The following is a 25,372-nucleotide window of genomic DNA, read 5'->3' as shown; positions in this document are numbered from 1 at the left end:
CTAGGGATATTACTTTTTTACGAGGGTTGTAATGGGTTACAATGGATTTCAAGACGGTCTGGACAAGTCACCTACTGCAACTGAGCTTAGCTGTCAGTTGCGCTTGTCGGTAACTCTAAAGATGGTGAAGGTTCGGTACATTGGTTCCTTACTCTTCCCACTTACTGGAAACAACAGTAAAAACATACTGTTCTTATTTTACCTTTGTGATGGAGAGGCTTATTCGTAAACAGAGCTTTTTTTAATGAAATTAATTAAATCAGCTGTGACGGACACTTTTAGTGTACTGAGCTATTTTTATGTTGGTTGGATAATGCTCCAAAAATCAAAGTTTGCAACATCTGTTAGCGCTCAAATTAGTGAAATAAAAACTTAATTACACGTTACATTCACATAGTTTGTGGAAATAAAATATTGTTGTGGTCTTCGGTCCAGAGGCAGATTTGATGCAGCTCTCCACACTAGTCTCTCCTGTAAAAACTTTTTACTTCCAAATACCTACTGGAACCTACACCCATCTGAACCTGATTACTATATTCAGTCTTTCAGCTCCCTTCGCGCCCCCCCCCCCCCCCCCCAGTCCATACCTCCAATCATTACCAAATAGACAATTCTTTGATGCCTAGAAATGTGCCCTATCAGTTGATGTCTTCTGTAAGTGAAGTTGTGCCATATATTCCTGTTTCCCTTCAATTTGTTTTAGTACATCGGTTACACCATCTACACACCTTCCATGCATCATTCTTATGTTGTACCAAATTTCAAAATCTTCTCTTCTCTTGTTAACTTTATATAGTCCACGTTTCACTTCCATACGATGCTGAAACTTGTACATATAGCTCTAGAGAAGGATTCTTAACATATAAATTTATATTCAATGTTAATAAATTCCTGTTTTTTAGAAATGCCTTTGTTGCTGTTGTCAATGCGCATTTTATATGCTATCTTCTTCTGCCATCATAAGTTATTTTCGTGCCAAAATTGCAAGACTAATATACCACCTTTAGTGTTTCATTTCCTAATCCAATTTCATCAGCATCTCCTGATTTAATTCCACCACATCCCATTACTCCTGTTTTACTTTTTCTGATATATATCTCATAATTTCTTTTCAAGACGTTATCCATTCCTTTCAACTGCTCTTTCATCAGCATCTCCTGATTTAATTCCACCACATCCCATTACTCCTGTTTTACTTTTTCTGATATATATCTCATAATTTCTTTTCAAGACGTTATCCATTCCTTTCAACTGCTCTTCCAAGTCCTTTGCTGTCGCTGACAGAATTACAATGTCATCGGCAAACCTCACTGTTCTTATTTCATATCCCTGAACTTTTGTTTCCTTACCAAATTTTTCTTTGGTTTCCTTTAAAGCTGTCTTAATCTCGTTTCAGTGCAACTAACAGATAACTTTTCGCTTCCTGTATTTTATCCCTATTACTTTTATATTTTCAAATAGCGTATTCCAGTCACAATTGTCAGACGTTTTTCATAAATATACAAATGCTGTAGATGCAGATTTCACTGCCTTCAGTGTATCTTCTTAGATACATCACAGGGTCAGTATTGAGTCGCATGTTCCCATTTTTCTGGAGAATTCACACTGATTTTCTCTAGCTGCTACAATTTTTTCATTCTTCTGGAGATAATTAGTCGCAATATTTTGCGACTATGACTTATTAAACTGAGTATTCGGTAATTTTACGCCTGTCAGCATCTGCGCTCTTTGGAATTGGAGTTATTACATTCTTCTTGAAGTACGAAGCTATTATGCCTGTCTCATTCACAAAGCGGAATGTCATGGATAGCCGTATACACCAGGAGACTTGTTTCGACTTAATGTCTTTCAATGCTTCATCAAACTCTTCTCACAGTATCACATCCGCTATTTTACCTTTATCCACTTCCCTTTGTTTTTCTATAATATTACCTCCAAGCTCATTTTCCTTGTACAGCCGTTCTATACATTCCTTGCAACTTTCAGCTATTCCTTCTTTGCTTAATGCTCGCCTGGCATCTTGACATGCATACAGCTCTATATCTGTTTCTTCAAAGGTCTATCTAATTTTCCTACAAGTGGTATTTACCTATCTCCTAGTCATGTAAGCTTTAACAACCTCGGATTTGTAATCTGGCTGTTCTTACCCAGACATCTGTCAGTCTCATTTTTCACATATTTCTTTTCCTTTTGCATGCTTGATTTGCTGCATTTTCATATTTTCTCCTATGGTCAGTTAAATTCAGTATCGCAAGTGTTTTCCATGGATTTCTAGTAGGTCTTGTCTTTGTGCATACTTGATCCTCTGCTTCCTATTTCATCTCTCAAAACTACTCAGTCAGCGTCTGTTGTATTTCTTTCCGCTACTTCAGTGAATCGTTGTCTAATGCCCACTCTGAAACTCTTAACAACCCCTGGTTCTTTCAGATTTTCCAAGTCCCATCTACTTAATGTCATACCTCTTTGCAATTTCTTCAGTATTTATTTGTGATACAAAGCCAATAAATTACAGTCAGGGACTACTTCTGTTCCTGGATAAGTTCTGCAGATGGAAATCTGGTTTCTAAACCTCTGCCTTACCTTTATGTAGCTTGAATCTTTCGGTATCTCTCGGTCTCTTCCACATAAACAGGTTACTTTCATGATTTTTAAACCCAGTGTTATTAATAAACAAAATGTGCTCAAACAGGTGACTTGCACTATCACTTCTTTCCCAAAGTCCATGTTCTCCTACTATGATTTCTTCTCTTACCACCGAATTCTACTCCCTCATCACAACTAAATTTTCGCCCCCTTTAACTACTGAATTACTTGTTTATCTAAGCATCCAGTCTTACAGTAACTTGAACTTCAGGGCAGCTTTTTTCCGTATAATTCTTTGCTACTGTATTGAGTGTAGCCTTTGTGTCTATCTTGTCTACAGTAATACAGTCAGTATGCTGTTCATAGTAGCTTACCTGCATTCCAGTTTTGTTAACATTTATTAGACCTACCCCTAATTGATTTTGTATTTATAACACTGCACCTACCTACCAGAAGTCCTATTCCCCGTGCCCCTCCATTTCACTAATTCCCATTGTATCTAACTTCAACCTATCCCTTTTCATTTTTTTAATTGTCTGACTTATCTACGTGAAGTTAACTAATGTTCCATGCACCGACACGTAAAACGCCAGTTTCCTTTTGCCAGATGACAACGTCCTCTTGAGAAGCTCCCCCCTAGAGATCCGACTGGGCGACTATTTTAGCTCTAGTTTATTTAATGATTCAGCCACACAGTAGAGCTTTCCACTTGCTTTCAGGTGTTCGCAGAAACGTCACAGAAAGGCTATGTTGGATAAGGTTACGATGCCTGATCGGTCAACCATCCAGACTGTTGCCCCTGCAACTACTCAAATGGCTGCTGGCACTCTTGAGGAGTTACAGGACAATCTGACCTTTCCATATGTTATTCAGTCTCCTTCCAATGTGTTTGCACCAACGGTATGGATTACTTTATATCTGAGACACACAAACCACCAACCTCAGCAAGGTCCATGGTTCACGATGAAACAAAAGGGGGTGGGTGATCTGGTGAAATCGGGGAGAAATAATATTTTTAAACAAATACATTTCCTTTTTTCTGAATGAAGACCCTGCATTCATCATTGTTACTGGCCCAACGCCGAGAATGTCTGCAATTCTTCGTGTAGCAATATCCTAGTTCACACCAGTGAAAAACTGACTGAGCTACCATCCTATGCCTTCTAATCAACTGTAAGAAATAGCCAAACGTAAAACTCCGATAATCACTGCTAGGACTGAGATCTAGATTAGTGTAAAATAAAAAAATAAAATTTTAAAGCAATTGTTCCATATCAGTGAAATTTTTTCATGCCTTATGAGTATTATCAATACGACATCTTGTGCAAAGCTATACCTTATACATCCATTAACATTATATTAATATCGTAGTCATACTAATAGTAGCTGCGGAATATACTCAAAATAAATACAGCTGTAAACTTTATAAAATCTCCTAATGTTCCTTAATCAGTGCTAAAAATGGTCCTGTAAGGTGAGCACTTGCCTTCAGAGCCACGGCCACACCGGCAGGACTTAAACACTGCCTTAGGAAGAAGCCGACCAGCTGTGGGGCATAGAACTCGTTGTATATTCCCAGACCCACGCGGTTGTGTTGCAGACCTAAGGCATATCTCCTACTTTTCCTCTTTCTTTTCTCTCTCTCTCTCTCTCTCTCTCTCTCTTTGTTGAATTTAAGATTCGTTTCAAAATGAGTAACTTGATTACTGTTTCTATTCAAAAATGACGAAAACAACACACTGCAACAAAAACGTCTGTCAATTATACTATTTCTTCGGTCTTCATAGCTAATGTGGAATTTCCAATCGACTAGCGTTACGCAAGGGTATTTAAAGCTGTTACACTGTGGATTGATATATGGACCTACATTAAGTAACAGTACATCAGTTTATCTCTGTTATTTGTCGTATCAAAAGGATTCCGAGCCGGAACTGGATGTGACTTCTTGAGATAGCGTTATCATGTGGCTGTTCCAGGAACTCAGCTTTCTTATCGCCACCACAGATTCATCCACGAGGCACAAAGTAAATATCACGCTTACTGGAAAACTTTCCGTAGCAATGCTACAGAGTTTGTATTTTTTTGCAATGTCAAATAGGTAAACCTAGAATCCGGAGGGAAACATATAGGCCGGCCGGGGTGGCCGAGCGGTTCTAGGAGCTACAATCTGGAACCGCGCGACCGCTACGGTCGCAGGTTCGAATCCTGCCTCGGGCATGGATGTGTGTGATGTCCTTAGGTTAAGTTAGGTTTAAGTAGTTCTAAGTTCTAGGGGACTGATGACCTTAGAAGTTAAGTCCCACAGTGCTCAGAGCCATTTGAACCATTTGAAACATCTAACAGCAAATGTAAACATCTACACTTAATCTACATCTACATGGATACTCTGCAAATCAAACTTAAGTGCCTGACGGGGGATTCATCGGACCACCTTTACAATAATTCTCTAGTATTCCAATCTCGTACAGCGCGCGTAAAAACGAACACCTATATGTTTCCGAACGAGCTCTGACTTCCCTTATGTTATTATGATGACTGAACGTCCCTATGTAGATCGGCGTCAACAAAATATTTTGCATTCGGAGGATAAGGCTGGTGATTGAAATTTTACGAGAAGATCCCGACGCAACGAGAAATACCTCTGTTTTAATAATGTCCACCCCCAAACTTGCATCATGTCCGTGGTACCCTCTCTCCTCTTTCTCGATAATGCAAAACGCGCTACTCTTCTAAGAACTTCTGAACGTGTTCCGTTAATCTTATCTAACAAGGATCCCACACCGCGCAGCAGTACTCCAAAAGAGAGCAGACAAGTGTAGTGTAGGAAGTCTCCTTAGTAGATCTGTTGCATCTCCTACGTGTTCTGCCAACAAAACGCAGTCTTTGGTTCGCCTTCCCCACAAAATTTTATGTGTGTTCTTTCCAATTTAAGCTGTTCGTAATTGTAATTCCTAGGTATTTAGCTGAATTTACACCTCTTAGATTAGGTGGATTTTTCGTGTAACCAAAATTTAATGCATTTCTTTTACCACCCATGTGGATTAACTCGCACTTTTCATTATTTAGGGTCAATTGCCAATTTTCGCATCACACAGATATCTTATATGAATCATTTTGGAATTAGTTTTGATATTCTGATGAATATACTGGACGATAAACGAAAGCATCATTCACAAACAACCCAAGACGGCTGCCCAGATTGTCCCCTAAATCGTTTATATATGTAAAGAACAGCAGAGGGCCTATAACGCTACCTTGGGCAACCCGAGAAATCATTTGTGTTTTATTCGATGATTTTCCGTCAGTTACTGCGAACTGTGACCTCTCTGATTGGAAATACCAAATGTAGTCGCATAACTGAGACGATATTCCATAAACACGCAATTTTATTACAAGCTGCATGTGAGAGACGGTGTCAAAGGCCTTCTGAATCAATCTGAGATCCCTTGTTGATAGCACTCAACACTTTTTGGCGGTAAAGAGCTAGTTGTGTTTCACAACAGCAATCTTTTCCAAATCCATGTTGACTTTGTGCCAATAGACCGTTCACTTAGAGGTAATTCATAATGGTCGAACGCAATATACGTTATAAAACTCTACTGCATATCAAAGTTAATGATATGGGCCTATAATTTATTGGATTATTCCTATTGCCTTTTTGAATACTGATGCGACCTGTGCAACTTTCCAGTCTTTTGGTGCGAATTTTTCGTCGAGAGCGGTTGTATATGATTGTTACGTATGGAGCTATTACATCAGCATGCTCTGAAAGAAGATTTGCTTTTATTAAGTGGTCTATGCTGCTTCATTACTCCGAGGATATCTAGTTCTAAATTCGTCATGTTGGCAGCTGTCCTTGATTCGAATTCTGAAATATTTACTTTGTCTTCTTTGATGGAGGAATTTCGGTAGGCTGTGTTTAGTGACTCTGCTTTAGCAGCACGTTCATCGATAGTATTTCCATTGCTATCACACAGAGAGGGCACTGATTGTGTCTTGCTGCTAGCATACTTTACATACCATCAGAATCTCTTTCGAATTTTTGCCAGGTTGAGAGACAAAGTTTCATTGTAGAAACTATTATAACCATCTCTCATTGAAGTCCGTGCTAAATATCGAGCGGGGATTTTGCATTAGTTTAAATTTGGCATGCATCTCAGTTGTTTCTGCAACAGTGCTGTGACATGTTTTGTGCACCACGTGGCATCAACTATGTCGCTTGTTAATTTTTTTGGCATAAATCTCTCAATTGCTGTCGATACTATTTCTTTGAATTCAAGTTACATGTGCTCTACACTTACATTGTTAATTTGGAAGGAGTGGAGAGTGCGTCTTAGGAAGATATCAAGCGAATTTTTATCTGCTTTTTTGAATAGATATATATTTCATTTTATTTTTGGAGGATTTGGGAGTTACAGTATTCAGTCTTGCTACGACAACTCTATGTACACTAATTCCTGTAGCCGTTTTGATGCTCGTTGTTAGCTCAGGATTATATGTTTCTGAGAGATCAAGTGTGTTTTCACAAAAGTTTACTATTCGTGTGGGTCCATGAACTAAGTGCTCCAAATAAATTTGAGATAATGCATTTAGCTCAATTTCTAGTGATGTTTTATGCGTATCCCCGGAGTTAAACATGTATTTTCGTCAACATATCAAGGGTACACTTACCTTAACTCACCACCAACTGTAACTGTAGGTGTTTGAAATCAGACTCAAGTTTTCTTTGAACCTCTCAGCAATTGAGTCATCTGAGTTAGGTGGTCGGTAAAAGGATCCAGTTATTATTTTATGCCGGTTGCCAAAAATGACTCTTACTCATACTAACTCACAGGAACTATCTACTTAAATTTCGCTACAAGATAAACTAATCCTAACAGCATCAAACACGCCATCGCTAACTGTATTTAGCCTATTCTTTCTGAACGCCATTAGGTCCTTCGCAAAAATTTCGGCTGTACTTATCTCCGACTTAGCCAGCTTTCAATGCCTTTAACGATTTAAGCATCAGTGTTTTCTACTAGCGCTTGGAGCTCTGGTACTTTTCCAACACAAATAACCACACTTTACAACTGTTATACCGATGGCTACTACATCTACGTGCTTCCCATGTTCGACCTGAACCCTTTGACACTGACGCTCTTTTTATGTTTCCCCGAGACCCTCTAACCTACAAAAACAGCCCAGTTCCCATATCACAGCCCGCGATAACCGTGTAGTCGCCTTCTGCGTGAAATGGACTCCTGACTTATTAAGCGGAACCCGAAAACCCACCACCTTATGGCGTAAGTCGTGGAATCTGCAGCCTACACGGCCGTAGAACCGTCTGAACGTCTGATTCAGACCCTCCACTCGACTTGGTAGCAGAAGTCCGTAATCAGTCGTGTCGCGTATGCTGCAAATGGTGAGCTCTTCTTTCATTTTGCAAGTAAAAGTGGCAGCCTTAGCCACTTAAGATAGCCTTCTCAAACCCAGAGAGTATCTCTTCCAACTCAAAGCGACGAACATCATTGTTCCGACGTAAGCCACCACCTGCAGTCTGCTGCACCCTGTGCCTTTCATGGCAGCCAGAAGGATCCATTCCACGACTGGAATGACTCCACCCAGTATGCACAAAGAGTTCACATCGCCTTACCTCGCCTCCTTGGCAGCCAATTCCATACGAGGCGCCTAACGTCGGAGGTCCCAACTACCAACAATCCCACCCTCTGTGACTGCCTTGATCTTGAAGGCTGAGAGGTTTCCTCTGAAACAGGGCAAGCGACTGCATCCGGCAAAGGGATAGCGCCAGCCGCAGACAGCAACTAGAACCTGACAGACTAAACGAGAAAGCCTAACATTCGGCCCCCGGGAAGTCTTTTGCAGTCTGCCACGCCCCGAGACGACCTCCCATTCGACCGCAGGTGAGGGATCAGCATCCATGTGAGCAGTAACTGGGCTGGCCACTGGTGCGGACCGATCGGCGGACTCGTTGGTCGTGCGGCTGGACGCCAGTTTGGTCCCCCCCCCCCACAATAGTGATATCCATCTACTGCAGCCTCAAGCTGTGGGTAATGGAAGCCAACACAGCCTGGACTGAGCTGAGAGTGGAGTCTTACCTATTCAGCTCGCATCCACATACAATAGTCACAGTCCCTATCCATAGTAAAGACGTTGGAAAACTACACTACAGAGCAGAAAGGACTGTCAACGCAAGCTGCATTATTCTACTGTAGACGCTGACGAAAGAACTGTGTCTAATAAATTAGATTAACACTCACAGATTCGAAAACTAAGATACCAAAGTACACAGTTTAGACTAAATAATTCGGCCCTGATTGGCAACTTGTAAAAGCCATAAAAATTGGTTTTCTTTCCAACATGAACGAAACCGCGAGAACTGCAGAAATTCAAAAGCTACACTACCAAAGCACACGGATGAAAGTATGTAATTCGCTCCGGGTTAGGAACTGTAAAATGTCACAAAATTGCCTACTTCCCTGTTGCTGCTCAATCTTGGCCGGCGACCGCTGCGTTTTCCCGTTACAGGCCTCTGTAACACTTTCTTCCGACTCAGTCAATGCAACCGTAATCTGTTAGAAAGTTTCAGCTGGTTCACAGTATTTTAGTTCTGTTTCATGTGATCGCCCAACCCACGGCTACAAACGTGGTAGAATAACGCAGAGATATAACATTTTGCTTCCTGTGGCAGGAACCATATGGACATGACACAGAAACAGAGCCACAATGGTGCCATTGGAGAACTGCTCAATCACAACGGGAAAGGCAATAAAGGTGAGGACGAATGTTGAAGTGACGTTTACTCACCATGGACGGATTGGTGTGCAGTAATTTTGTTCCCCTAGGTACCACATATGACCAGCAATACTATCATAAGGTGCTACAACGATTTCCTGAGGCACTGCAGATAAACTGGCCATTGCTAATGCGAGAAACATAACGCTGAATGTCAGGGGCAGGAATCTCATGGGCAACATATTGAACACAGCCAGCCTCAAGTCATTCAGCACTGCTTTACCGCCGTCGGTATTGAAGACTCCTTTGTGGATGAGTACTGACTTGTCACGTCTATGCACTATTTGACAGCTGTCCGCAGATTTGATACTTCATATAAAACAATGCCACCTACAGATATTTGTGACCGCTGCGCTGATTGGCTGATGTACTGTCACAAACGAGGAACAGGAAGCCTAAATGGGCACAGCTTCACGTTCATCGTCCGTCATGGTTTCCTCGTTCCATAGAAGTGTCCTTCGTCTGGTCAGTTAGCACGCAGACTTGACTACGTTGTTTAGCGTCTCTAATGGCGCATCACTCCTTGTTGGCGCCTGCTCATTAAGCTCTTCCAAAGCAGCGCAGTAGTTTGTGATGTTATGTCGACAGGGTGGGATTATAACGAGATACTGTAGCCATTTCTTCACAGAATTCTCACGACCCACTCTGCTGAGATATCATGACCTGTGTGTAAGCCACTTCTTAATATTCACGTTAATTCAGTAATCATCATCCATATGTCTACTGAACTCGTTTACGATGAAAGCCTTAGCGAAGCGAATACCCGCCGCTTTCCAGCAATTATCTATCTGTGTATCTGTGGTGGGTTTTAAAAAAATGGTTCAAATGGCTCTGAGCACTATGGGACTTAACTTCTGAGGTCATCAGTCCCCTAGGACTTAGAACTACTTAAACCTAACTAAGCTAAGGACATCATACACATCCATTACCAAGGCAGGATTCGAACCTGCGATCGTAGCGGTCGCGCGGGTCCAGACTGTAGCGCCTAGAACCGCTCGGCCAACCCGGCCTGCTGGGTTTCGATAACAGCAAAGTCTGCCGAAGCACCCTACATCGATGAGCGCCATTGATGCCCGAGATGTCAGCGTCGGATGGCACCACGACGTTATTTAATGGTAATGATACATATTATTCTGGCGCTGTCACGTTTCAGTCTACGCCTGTATTTCACTGTTTCTGTATTGCCGTCGAATGTGACCTCCTCATGATCCATAGACCGTTGAGCTGTCGCTGGCCGCTGTGCCCTATGGGCCGGCCAGCTACGTAATCGATTTGCGCCGTTTCTTCATTAATTTTTCGACGCTGTAGTATCGGCACTGGACGTTTTAGGATTCTTGGATTCCTTTCGACGCAAGCTTTCTTCTGACTTGTGTTTCTATAATTCCGAGCACATTTACGAGTCTTATCAGGCGTTATCGTTTGTTATTCTGTAATTTTCAGTTCAATATCGATTTCCACTTACATTGTGGCAAATGTTTTTATTATCTCACTTTGTATCCTAGCAGTGATCCGAAAGCTCCTCACAACCACAACCTAATCGCTTTTCTAGCTAAATGACTTCCACACTGCAGCAGTTTATAACTTTACACGAATCTGACTCGTACCAATCACGCGCTTTTGTAGGATGACGTCACAGGCGAAACAAATGCTGCACTACAAACACATGCAGACATGATGTATCCGTTATAGGCTCAACTGTTCTTTACCCTTTATTAGTCTTATAGTTATAAACGATTCAAATCAGACGGTATTTCGTCACACAAGAATATTCGACCACCGAGCGGACAGGCGTTTTCATGTCAAAAGTAATTCCGCGGTCACGCTCTGAGGACCACACAATACCGACCCGCCACTCTGCCATACATGTGGTGTCATTTGTAAGTGATGTGCGGTGGGGGCGGGGGGGGGGGGGGGGGGGAAGAATGGGAACGGACACCAGTCTCCTGGTCTTGGTCAGCTTTCAAGATCTTGGAGCTGATACATAACAGTTACGTAGCTCTTTAGATAGAAACACATCTCATTCCTCAGGAAAGGACAAATCCCTGGCAATGTTCGGGGAATGAGCCCTGGTCTTTCGCGTGGCAGTGAGACAGGCTGAACACTCATCTATGAACTTGATATTTTTGTCCTAGACGTACCATTATTCCGAAAACTATGAATTAGAAACATTTGAGGCTATATGAAATTTTCTAGACTAGTAACGAATATTTAGCTTTGTAAGAACACTATTTTTGATTTGGGATAAAAGAACCATTAATTTTTATTTCAGTTACTACGCAAATTTGTAAACAAACATCAATCCCAAATCAAAACGCAACTAAAGAAAAATGAAAACAACCAGAGAAAACAAATACTAAAAACACCACAACCATGACAGATACTGCAGTGCATACAAACATAAAAACAGAAACGCCCATGACATGATTAACAAAAAGAAATGATGAAATTTAATATGCTAAGACCAATCAACTCACATAACAGCGGATATACTGATGAAAAAGGTCTTACACATAGCCGACACAACAAAAAACACACTGTCGTCGTATTTACAAACATCAACAGGCAAAACCACACAAACATCAAGCAGCTCGTACATACCAGTTAGAATGTTAAGCATGCAAATCAGTGTATCTTATAATGCCTGCAAAACTAGATATAAAGAACACATAAGAAGCAGGAAGTATGAAAGCCATTCTACGTTTATTTATCACTTGATAAAATATGGATATGAACTATCTAACACGGAACTGTATTTGAAAATTATTGAAGTGAACAATTACAAGAAACTTTCACATTCAAAGGGCCCCTTCAATGAATAAGAAAGTAATGCTAATTTCTCTGTAGTTAATCGCACACAGAATTTGTCAAATTTTGTTTTGAACGTTGCCATAGCTGACAGAAACAAGGAAGAGATGAGAATTACTGTTTAGATGTAATGGTGCATGTTAATGAAATAATGACGTTACTATACAGAATTGTTTTAACATTTTTACTATTTTCGCACATACACAAAATTCGTACATATTAAATGCATTTATTTCTGCCTCATTTTCTGCAACGCTTCGCGAAGTTCTTTCAGGTTCTCTCCGTATTTTGCGTGAGAACCTTCAACACGTGAAAGCCACAGCTTAATGTTGGGCTGCTTAGTAGGATCAATCCCTCACTCTGGATCAAACTAGAAAAAGAGATAACGGTAACAACTTCGAAAAGAAAAGAACTCATGAATATTATCAAATGGATTGAATAAATTAACTAATTTTTGTTTCTGAATTTCTCAGGCATTGTATCTGTTCGTGACAAGCTACCATTACGATAATTTAGCTGAGCCTCTTTCAACCCAGCACTTCAGAGTCTTTGTAAGATATCCAGTGTTGGAAAAGTCTCAATTTTTAAAACCGGAAACATTAAGAAGAGCTATATAAATGTAATGGATGACCTGAAGAAACATAAATTATACTTAATTGATATGATTAGGAAAGCAAAAATGGAATATTTCCAATAAGTCGTCAGAACAAAATAGCCTTTCGACATTACAATTAAAAAGTTTAGGGGTAGTTCATATTTTTTTCGGTTTCTGAAAGTCATTTTTATAATTCCACTTCACCTCCAATGCTTGTGGAAACTGCGACAGCATAATCAGCAAGTGTAATATTGTCTCCTGCTAGCCACTGTTTGCCAGCCAACATTCGATTCAACATTTCCAAGTTGTCGTTCACTTTTTCAATATTGGCTGTTTGCCATGCAATATTGGCTGCTTGCCATGCAATTTTGGCAGCTATTGGCGTGAGATTAAAATCGATTCAGATGCAAATAGTTGCAACGAACTGGCAAGAACATGGCATATAAAAGAGGAAGAAGGCATGAAAACATAGTATAGGCCACATCACAGAGGCGTGTCCTGGGCTAGATGATGTCTTGCTATACTCGGGGCCCACATACCTTCTCATCACTAAATAGAACCAAAGCACATTTAAAAATTATGAACATGATGTATACATCGTTTTAAAATTCTGAACATATAAACAATATTGTTCATGTAAGTTGTGACACACAACTCAAACAGGGCATTTTGTGTCTTTAATGCAGAGGTTTCCATTGTCTTTTGTGTCCTCATTCCGCTGATCTTTGCTGATTCTTCCACTTAGATTTACGTGGCACTGATTACGCCTCGAAGGCTATAAGAACTTAATGAACTTCTTCGTTGCACAACACCCAACAAAAAAAAATGCCCGAATGTTTTGCCAGGATCCAGGATTGTTTACTAATTACTCATGGATATTTGACATGCCTGTGAGTGCTCATTGTTAAGGAGTGATTAATTAAGACGGTGGGTGATTGGAGAATTTGTTTACGGACAGCGCTCATCTCTAAACACAAATTTCTGATTTAATCCCGGTGGCGACTGTCCTCTTAATGCTGAGAAATTGAGAGTGAGAATTAGTGGCAACTGAAAGCCACGTTTTCATTGTCTTAGAAATTCTGCTGTAATTTGCCTCGGACATGAGGAATCACATCCCGAATATAAATATCTTAACAAATACTCATGTACTCAAGTGTACAAGCAAAGTAACCTGGTTAGCATCTTCAAGCAAACATTGTTGATTGGAAAAGCGTTTCTTTCTAACACTGTGGGAATGTATCGACGAGAAATCATGAAGGAAGCAAAACTTGACTCCATCTACGCTAACGCAAACAGCATGGTTCCAACAACTGCTTTCAGTTTTCTCACAAGCAGAATTAAAATATGCACAGAGATTTTTTTTCATTTGTAAGAAGGTTAATGACGTAATACTTACAAGAATACTCGCAATTCTCTGATACAAATCTTGATCAAAAAATAGTCTTTGGTCGACGAGAACACGTTTGTTTACATCCTTCGGGTAGAGAGAATCATCCTTCGCATACTTTGAGACGAGGTACATGGCGATGACACGGCTGTTAACAAGAGACCAAAACGTTAGCGACAAACAAGCTCAAACACGTATTTAACGCTATCAGTGTAGATTCTGGCACTTTCTGAGATCAAGGTGACCGTTTGTTATGAGTATGAGGTCCCCTACTGAGTACTGAAATAATTTGGACAAACTTTCTAAAAGTCCAAATTGCACTGAATCATGTTTCTACGGAAATCTTTAGCCCAGTAACGGTATTATATTACAGAAAGTGTCTTCACGAATGCCATCAAGACAGTAAATATTGTTTGAAGCAAAATAAATGTACTACAGAAGTCTTCTTATTACCCGCCTTAGTTGGGAACTAGTATTAGCGTCGCGCAATAAAATTATTTTATAAAGTTATGTCTATTTGGTTTCTGTTAACTGGTGTAGTGATTGTCCTGAATTATTTTGTGAGCTACTCATGGTATCTAAACTAGGTTTTCATTAAGATTTAACAAAGTAACGATTTCGTCTACCATAAAAGAATAATCATAATAAATGAAGAGCACCAGTTTGCTTTTGTTCTACAATATCACTTATATTGTTAACCGGTTTTCGGCTTACAAGGGCATCTTTCTCAGTAAATGTCTGAAGATGGCCTTGTAAGCCGAAAACCGGTTAACAATCAAAGTAATGTTGTAGTACAAAAGCAAATTGGTGCTTTTCATTTACTATAATGTGGTTCCACGAAGAACTGACGGAAGATTCTGTTAACAGTAAAATCATAATATTATAACCATGCTTCCAGAGCTTGTTTTAATTCTGAAATTAACACATGAGGTACATTGTCGGCAGAATTACGAAGGTATTGTCACATAGACACTTCCATAAGTATACATGTTAAATATTTGGATATTTAACCTAATTTTTATTGTAATTAATCTAAATTCAATTTAATTTTAGCATTTAACATGTACGGTATCTTCATGTTCCTTTTAACGTTTCAGTTGAAACGATAGTAGTTTACATATTGACAGAGTAGAACGAAATTATTATCACCTTACTTTCTCTCTAGTGCATAGGGTATTCTATTTACAACGTTCTCTTTGTTCCGTACTTGGAAAAAAAGTATTCTAATCTCATAGCTTCTACACCTGCATCTATATACATACACCGCGAACCACCGTACAAGGGCGTGACGGAGAGTACCCTATTCCATTACTAGTCATTTCCTTTCCTGTTCTACAAATAGAGCGAGGGAAAAACAACATTCTTTATGCATCCGTATAAGCCCTAATCTCGCTAATATTATCTTCATGGTCCTTTCACGAAATGCCGGTTCTCTTATTTTTCTCAACAGTGCTCCTCGAAAAGAAAATAGTCCTCCCTCTAGTGATAACCATTTCAGTCCCCAGAGCAGCTCCGTAATAGTTGCGTGTTGTTCAAAACTACGGGTAACAAATCTAGTAGCCTCTCTCTGAACTGCTTCGATACCTTCCTTTAATCTTATCTAGTGCCGATCCCAAACATTCGAACAGTACTCAACAATAGGTCACGCTTGTGTCCTTCATGCGGTCTCATTTACAGCTGAACCACACTTCCTAAAATTCTCCGAATAAACCGAAGTTGACCGCGCACCTTCCCTGCTACAATCCTTACACGCTCATTCCATTTCGCGTCACTTTGCAACGTTACGCCTGACATTTAACGACGTGGCAGTGTCAAGCAGCGCACTACTAATGGTGTACTCGAACCCAGTGGATTTGTTTTTCCTAATCATATGCATTAACTTACATTTTTCTACATTTACAGCTAGCTAAAATTCATCATACCAACTAGAAATTTTGTACAAGTCGTCTTGTATCTTCCCACAGGCACTCAACCTCGACGCCTCACCCGTACACCACAGCATCATCAACTAACATCTCAGACGACTGCTTACCGTGTCCGTTTACGTATACAGAAAATAACAGCCGTCCTGTCACATTCCATGGGGCACTTCTTGTCACTGATCATCACTCGCCGTCGACAACATACTGGGTTCTCTTACTTAAGAAGTATTCGAGCCACTCACGTACCAAGAAATCTTCGTTAACAGCTGGCAGTATGGCATCGTCTCAAATGCTTTGCAGAAGCCTAGAAACATGGAATCTGTCTGTCGCCCTTGATCCATAGTTAGCAGTATATCATACGAGAAAAGGGAAAGCTAAGTTTTGTACGGACGATGCTTTCTATAACAGTGCTGATTTGTGGACAGAAACTTTTGCCTCTCAAGGAAATGTATAATATTCGAGCTGTGAATATGTTTAATGGATTCTGCAGCAAACCGATGATAAAGATAATAGGATGTAGTTTTGCAGGTTTTTTCTTTTGCCGTTCGTTTATACAGGAGTCACCTGTGATCTATTCCAGTGGGTTGAAACTTTGCGCTGAGCGAGAGATTCGCGGTTAATGCAGGCAAAGTGAAGGGTCGGTGCTGTAGACTACTCTTTATAAATCCGGAATGAAATTCCGTGAAGACCTGGCGACTTCTCCGCTTTCAACTCTTTCAGTTGTTTGTCTACACTATCGATGCTTATTATCATTTCCTCCGTGTGTGAGTCTGTGTGACCGTCAAACGATGGTATGTTTGTCCGATTCTCCTGCGTGAACGGTTTCTTAAATGTGAAATTTGAAACTTCGGTTTTGCTTCTGTTATCTTCTGCTGCCATTCCACACTGGTTAACGAGTGACTGGATAGAAGCCTTAGACCTATTTAGCTATTTTACGTAGGACCAGCGTTCTCTCGGGTTCCAGCTACTTCCACAGAGGGGTCCAGACAAATGTAGACACACTTTGATAGTCAATATTAACAGAACAAAATGTCATACCGTTACCAATCTCGCACTTGTGGGGAGGTTATTTTCTATGTTGAAAGTGACGCCCATTGGCAGCCAAACAACATCGATGCCGCTGAACAGTTCATCGCACTCCGGCTGTCAGTGTTGCCGGAATGTCAGCCACACAGGACGCCTCGATGGTTCCTCGAAGCTCTTTCAGAGCAGGTGCCTTCTGTTGAGAAACTTCATTTTTCAAGTTCCTCCACAAGTAGAAGTCGAAAGAAGTTAAGTCTGGAGACCGTGGTCGGTAATTAGTTCCTCCTCTTCGACCTGTTGTAGTGTAACGACGTAAGTTTTTCGTTAGACATATGACCATGTGCAGACTTCGTCACCCACGTCAGTTACAACCCACTTCAAAATGATTCATATTCTTTTTAAATTTTCATAGAATGGTTCTTGAACGAAACTGTAAAACATCAGTTGAGTCGTATGCAAAGAATTACATCACTTGGGCCAATTGGTTTTTGTAAACTCTTCGATTTAAATTTCGTTTGTTTCTCCTCAGAAATTATATTGACACACGTTATCTTGATCTAATCGATATCAGAATCACGCATTAAATAAACTTTTGAGATTCAAAGTTTCGGTGAACGCCGTAAGAATCACTAATCTTGTCAAATATATTATTAATCCGTTCACATAATTCTTCATAAATAAAACACTATTTTATTAGCTTCCTACACATACAGATGTGAACTTGAGCGTTGAGAGTTAGTGACTGACTTTTCAATAAGATTAAGCTCTATATGACGTCATTGTTGTACAAAAAGAGTATAAAAATTAATTTTTAATTTTTAGAAGCACGACGCAACAACTCGGTTCCAGGATCTTCTGTTGCTCCTTGGCTGTCGACCCGCGACGTATAGCGGCCAGCAATTTCCTCTCTGGTCGCGGCAACGAAGATGCTGTCCCCGTTCGTTGCGCCGCCCTCTCCGTACATGAAACACATAAAAAAATACAAACTTTTAAATAATTCACATCTATTACAAATAATAAGAAAACACATAAACAAAACTAAATTAAACTTATAGTCACCTGCAAACTGGGCTGACTTTGGTGGATGGGTGACGCTTAATTTCGTCCCACTACATACCCCACCCACAAGCTCAGTTTGTCAGGTTTTAACCGAAAATAAAACTTTTCAATATACAATATTTAACAATACATTTTCCTCACATTTTACGTAACCTAGAGTCCTCGCTCTTAGATAGATTTAATCCTTTTAATACGATATTGTTGTGACTATTTATCATTTACTCTTAATTGTGCTATTATGGTAATTCGTAACCGAATATAGGGAGATTGCTCCTCTTCATTTAATAGTTGCTAATAAATACTAATTTAGTACGTTCTTTAACGTTGTTACATTAGGACAGAGCATTCAAATTGTGATAGATTAGTTTCAGTTTCATTTATTTACTAGAGTTATTTTTCCCAAGAATGTATATTACTAATAAGTTTCTCACAATAACTAATAGTACTATTTACTTTACGTCATTCTTTTCCCTAATGCCTTATTTATGCCTGAGGTCAAGAAGAAATCAAGCAAAACTTTCTTTAGAATCTCGGCACGGCTTTCTTTACCTTCGGACGCCTTGTCCAAGTGAACTTGATTATTTTCAGGAACCTAGTACACGCAGTTATGGCGATGTACAGTGCCGTTCAGTTTGAATTGCGCTCATCAGATCATATAACCCTTCCTGCAAAGTGTTCATCCTCGCGAAGCACACGTTCAAACCACTCGCAGTACTCCATCCTTCGATTCGGGTCGTGCTCTCCCATAGCGTGCAGCCGTCTTGGAATGTACATTTTCCACTTTGCAGCCTTCAAAATTCGTCGTACGCTTGATCAGCTTACCTAGCTTTCCCGTGCAGCCTGCTTCATAGATTTATGAGGTGACCTAGCAAAATGTTGCAACACAGCAGCCCTGGAAGGTGGACTTGTTGATTTCTTTGGTCGGCCAGATCTTTCCCTATGCACCTCCCGAACGACAGTCGGGTTCAAATTTATCCTAAAGACGATAAATTGTTGTACGAGTTGGTGGCTGAGTTCTGTACACAGACACCATTGCCGTTGTACCTCCATTATGTTTTCTTACTTCCAGTACCACTTCAGTACGGCCTTTCACTGTTATCTAGCGGAAAACGCACGCTAACATATATTGAGAAAACAATGGACTTCGCCACCACGCTAAATTGCAGCTGTATGTCATTTGGTTCCAGAGATATCAACTATCAAAGAGTGTCTACATTTTTCTGGACTCTCTGTACAGCTAAGGTATGACGGTGGTAGTTATTGTAAGCTTCGTGCACAAATTTTTGTTTACAGTTTCCTCGCGTCGTTTGAGCGTTCTCTTTTGATCCGAGAGTGCAAGAGCCTTTGCTTCGTAAGCATTTTTCGAATTTCGTTGTTAAACCACACGGGTCTTTTCCGCCCTTAATCCACGTACTCGGCACATACTTCTCCAGAGTATGATTTACAATCCGTTTAAATTTTGCCCATAATTCCTCCACATCAATCGCACTGAAACTAAATGATGTCAGTTCATGGTCTAAGTGGGATGATAAAAACTGTCTATCTGCTCTCTGTAGCAGAAATACTCTCCAGGCCTTCTTGATCGATTTATTAACTTTAGTAACCAAAATCGCTATGATAACATCATGGTCAATAATCCTTTTCTGCATACTGACACCGTCGATTTGGTCATGCCTGTTTGTAGCTGCAAGGTTGAAACACGTATGTAACGTAGCAGCGATGGCGAGACATTGCAGCGTCTCTGACCAGAGGGTATGCGCTTGACCGCGCGAGTGTTGCGAGCAGTTCGCTAGTTGTCGCTATGCAGAGCAGTACTCTGTCAGTAGTCGTTGCGAGTCTGTAGCTCGATTTAGTTACGAGCAGTCGGTCAGTAGTAGTCGTGCAGTGCAGTTCGCTACTAGTCGTCATGTAGTGCAGTACGCTAATAGTCGTCATGCAGAGCGGTCGGTAACACTGGTCAAGATGCTGAATGAGGTATACTGCTAATTAATATAATCATTAGATAATGTAAAAATTTATTTATTGTAATTATTCTCCAACAAATGCCCCAATGATAAGTTTTATTTCAAAAGCATTTTTTCAAAAATTTAATTTTTATTGAACTGAAGATTTCGTTGCACTTCCCATTTCACTCCACTTTTTTTTTAAAAAAAATTTCAGTAAAATCACAAAAAAAGGAATATTATTATTTGCAACTAACAGAGGTTTTTGCTACATCTTTGTCGCTGTTGAGCTCACTTCAAAATTTGTTACTTTCACTCCATTACGCAAAGCTACTGCCAAAACTGTTTCGAAAGCATTTGTAAAACATTTTCTATTTCATGTAGGGCATGTGATGAAAGTAATTTCTGACAATGGATCACAATTTCGTAGTAGCGTACGGACACGCATGTTACGAGCCAGAAACATTTCTCCGATTTATATATCCAAGTACCATGCTTCTTCGAACCCCTGTGAAAGATTAATGAAAGAAATTGGTAAACTGTGTAGAATATACTGCCACAAAAGACATATTGATTGGGATACACACATACTCTCATTCCAAGATGTAATTAATTCCATTCCAAATGAATCAACTATGCTATCTCCGTCTGTTATACTGAAAAACGTTGAACCACCAAACAAAATTAAAGAATTAGTAGAATTCCCCAAATGACGTCGCCTACGACACCACGAAATAATTAACATTGCGCTGAACAACATCAAACGTGCCGCAGAGCGCCGGAGAAGACAGCAAAAACAAGTTTGTACACGCCGCGACTTTCACGTTGGACAGAAGATATTAATACGTACACACTATTTATCCAGTAAATTAAAAGGTAAGTGCAGTAAATTTGAACTTCTATACGCAGGTCCATATCGGATTCGCAGCATCCCTCACCCCAATGTTGTACACGTCGAAACTTTGAGAACTAGAAAATCGAAAGGCAATCACCACATCTCAAATATTAAACCGTTTATTGAATGAAGACACTTTATGATTCAACACACTATGATGCCATTTACTAATGCAATTACTTTACCTGAGTAATTACTAATGATTATCGTATTTTTCTTGGCAAGTGCCCGGCAAGGTAAGGTTAGCAGGTCGCTTTTCTTGTCGTTACACATCAGACCGTGCATATTTTTCCAGATAAACTTACGTATTTTATGAATAATTATGCAATTCTATGTAATGACGTATTAATTTTATCAAATTCTCTCTCCATTAAAGTCTTTAATTCTCGCCTCGATTAACTACACTACATAAAAGCTGAACACAACGAACGTCACATTTTGTCTTTTTATGCACGATTGTATTCCAGTTTTGTTTATATGCACTGTGAAATAGTTAAATAGTTAAGATATAACACACACCAGTTGACTTTGACATTTTTTTTGCCCTATGACATCTCAACATCGTGACTGTTTTACATTTTTTGCTGCTGCATTGTATTATTCTGTGTACATTTTTGCATCTGAACACTGTCAATGTCTTTGACATATTACGTTTTCTGTCATGTTATGCTGTATGGTTAATTATGTTACCATAAACCAGTCATTATTTAGTGGGTATATGATTTAAATGCAAGACATTAATCTTTGTTCATCAAATTCAGAAAGAAATGATGCATGTAAGAAATAAATTCAACATAAATGGGAATTTCACCTACGGAATAAACGATAGAAGATGCAATAACTTTATGAGGAAGAGTAAATGGATCAGGATTAACAAGCATTAACAAGAATATACTATACTCATCGTAGAATAGCAGTCTTAACTAATTCTTTTTTTCAGAATACAAGGTGATTGATGCAGGCTGTCAGACAGAACTACACATCTTAGTTTTAGTGATGAAATATGCTAGAGATAAGGAATAGTTGTATAATGAGTAATGAAGTGATTTTTTTGCAGATGATAATGAATACTGATGAATAATGACGAAGGAAATGGTATTATGAATAATGAAGTTTTTCTTTACAGGTGATGATGATAATGAAGTTATGATAATATGGATAATGAAGTGATGGATAATGAAGTTTTTTTTCTTTACAGATGAGGATAATGTTGAAGTTATATATTTAGGCTATGTAGTTATTTAAGTATTTGTTGCAGTTTGTTTTGACAGCAGGTGTTACATTGCATAGTAGGATGATGGAAAGTTTTGGAAAGGACAGCTATGGAACACATTTTTATACACATTTCACTACCTGTTAATTCGAAGTTCACTACTTTTCAGCATAGTGTGCGTTTCTTCTTTCAGGTCAATAATCCATTTTGTATATTTTTCCAGGAGAAGCTTTTCATGATACTAAACCTGTTACTTATTATACCTGTTCTAGTACTTGCATTTTTATTTTTTTTACCCATTTGTGTTTATGATTTATAAATGTTATCACATATACTGCCCTGTTACATAACATTGCTACAGCTGACTCATGACGAATGACGTTACCTATCCTCATTTGCAGCAATAGGTCAAAAACAAATAGTGTTATGCCTCAGCAATTAATTATCGATCCCAACGCAATGCATTGCTTACAAAAAAAAAATGTATTACCAGTCCCAAATAGTGATACCAGTTTGAGAAAGTTCTGAGTAATGCTGATTAGCTCTGAATAGTATGTCGCTTGAGTAATGACTTCTTAATGAGACAAAAAAAAAATATATATATAAAATAATGCTTTGTAACTGGCTAATAACTGCCACTGTTTATTGTAATGAGACTATTTAAAATGCCCGTGATTATTAATGCTACGACTGTAATTAACTGATCTTTAATAATGACTTCATAATGATCGGAATAATACTGAATGATGAACTATGTTTTATTCTATTCAATACTTGCTGGCCACTGAGTGCCAATAATTAATGTCACCCAATGAATTGTTATTAATTATGCCATTAATTAGCTCTTGTTTTCCATGTTGAGTTTTCATGTTTTGGTTAATGGCCAATGAGTGCCAATAATTTGTATCACTCAATGTATTATGTTAATGCTAGGCCAATAATTGACTCTCCTTTTCAATTAAGACTTCTGATGAACATTATTCTGTCATACTAAATATACTTTGTAACTGGCCAAGGACTGCCACTGTTTATTGTAATACGATTACCCATGATGCCAGCTAATGATTATTACTATATAGGAATGACAAATGATTAATTAACTGTAATTAGGAGAAGGCTAATGATTCTTAATTATGCTTTATAATTGGAAAAGAATGTGATTGTTTAATAATGCTTTGTAATTAGGAAAAGGCTAATGATTATTACTATTGGAATGACAAATGATTAATTAACTGACAAATAATTAACTATGCCATACTTTGTAACTGGAAAAGAATGCGATTATTTCATAATGCTTTGTAATTAGGAGAAGGCTAATGATTAATACTATTGGAATGACAAATGATTAATTAACTGACAAATAATTAATTAACTATGCCATACTTTGCAACTGGAAAAGAATGTGACTGTTTAATAATGCTTTGTAATTAGGAGAAGGCTAATGATTATTACTATATTAGAATGACAAATGATTAATTAACTATGCCATACTTTGTAATTGGAAATGAATGCGATTGTTTAACTATGCTTTGTAATTAGGAAAAAGCTAATGATTATTACTATTGGAATCACAAATGATTAATTAACTGACAAATAATTAATTAACTATGCCATACTTTGTAACTGGAAAAGAATGCGATTGTTTCATAATGCTTTGTAATTAGGAGAAGGCTAATGATTCTTACTATATTGGAATGACAAATGATTAATTAACCATGCTATGCTTTGTAACTAAGAAAAGAAGGCTACTGATTCTGTGTAAAACAATTAATGAACATTTTTCTGTAATACTACATACTTGGTACAGAAATGTTCAATAACTGGGCTATGAATGCCACAAACTACTAATGAAGACTATAATTGTCAATATTATGTGACTTGATGTCCTTCACCTCATGAGCTAACTACCCTGAATTACTGCAATGTCCATTTGTCCTGTTTATCCCAGTGATCATGGAGCACTATATTTGGTTTTGCACTAATTCTCCGTTGGTGTGCCTTGTAAGAGCGTGGTGTTGACACGACATGCTGTCCACCACCGTGAGCGGTGAAGACGTTATTATGGTCCCACTGTTTGGTGTACCTAATGTACTGCCAAAATGAAAACATGGAACATTACTACGACAGTTCAGTGTCTTGGCTACGCTGATAAATTCTGATGGGAAAAGAACTTCAAGTTGTGTCACTTGATGTTGTACTTCTGTGGAAAGATATGGACTTTCAGAACAGCTGTGTGCAATCTAAAGTGCTACAACCATGATGCAATCCTTCCCTTTCCTATCCTAATTCTTGTCACATAGTGAAAATCATTTTTTGGTAACATCATTTATGTTCATGGCTATACATTTTTTTCGATTCACTGAACTCCAGTGCGAGTACACTTATGGCACTGGTCGACATGATGTTTTGCCATTATGTTTATTTGTTGTAAAAATGCTAAAGACATTTTTTCAGTGCGTGTGCACTTTGGACATGATTTTTTTTTTGCCATTATGTTTATTTATTGCGAAAATGCTAAAGACATTTTTTTTCGATTTGTTCTGAAGTACAGTATATGTACACACTTGTCTTTTATATTGTATATACATTTTTATTTTTATGATATGTTCTGAACTACAGTACATGTGCACTTATGTTAGGTGTTAATATGTGTTCTATTGAACTTCAGTGCCTGTGCACTTTTCTCATTTTTCAATATGATTTGTACTCATTCTGTATAGTCAATACTTCAGTGCGTATGCACTTATGTCATTTGTTACTAATTGTATATACATTTCGTCAATTGCTAATATGTTCTCAACTCCAGTGCGAGTACACTCATGTCACTTATCAACACGATTTTTTGCCAGTCTGTTTATTTGTTCTGAATATGCTAAAGAATTTTTTCAGTGCGTGTGCACTCTGTTATCTGTCAAATAATTTGTATATACAGTTTTCTGATTTGCTACTATGTTTTGTACTCATATTTTGTCTTTGTCTGAAATGTTTTGTACTCTGTGCATGTGCACCACATTTAATTCATGTATCTAAACATTCTGTAAATTGTACAAGTTGACTAATTAATGAAAAATTTTGCCGCGATTGGCAAGTCCAAATGACTCACCATCGCTGCCAAATTTTTGCCCCCCCAGTGGAGGGTTATGAAACACGTA

The 25,372-nt window shown here is 38.8% G+C and overlaps 1 pseudogene; it reads right to left on the bottom strand.

Annotated features, from left to right (window-relative positions):
- Window positions 1–12,412: 12,412 nt before the first annotated feature.
- Window positions 12,413–25,372, bottom strand: part of LOC124775964 — a 56,198-nt pseudogene continuing 43,238 nt past the window's right edge.

Source organism: Schistocerca piceifrons, chromosome 2 (assembly GCF_021461385.2).
Source record: "Schistocerca piceifrons isolate TAMUIC-IGC-003096 chromosome 2, iqSchPice1.1, whole genome shotgun sequence".
Lineage (NCBI taxonomy): Eukaryota > Metazoa > Arthropoda > Insecta > Orthoptera > Acrididae > Schistocerca > Schistocerca piceifrons.
This window is presented reverse-complemented; position numbering and strand designations above follow the sequence as displayed.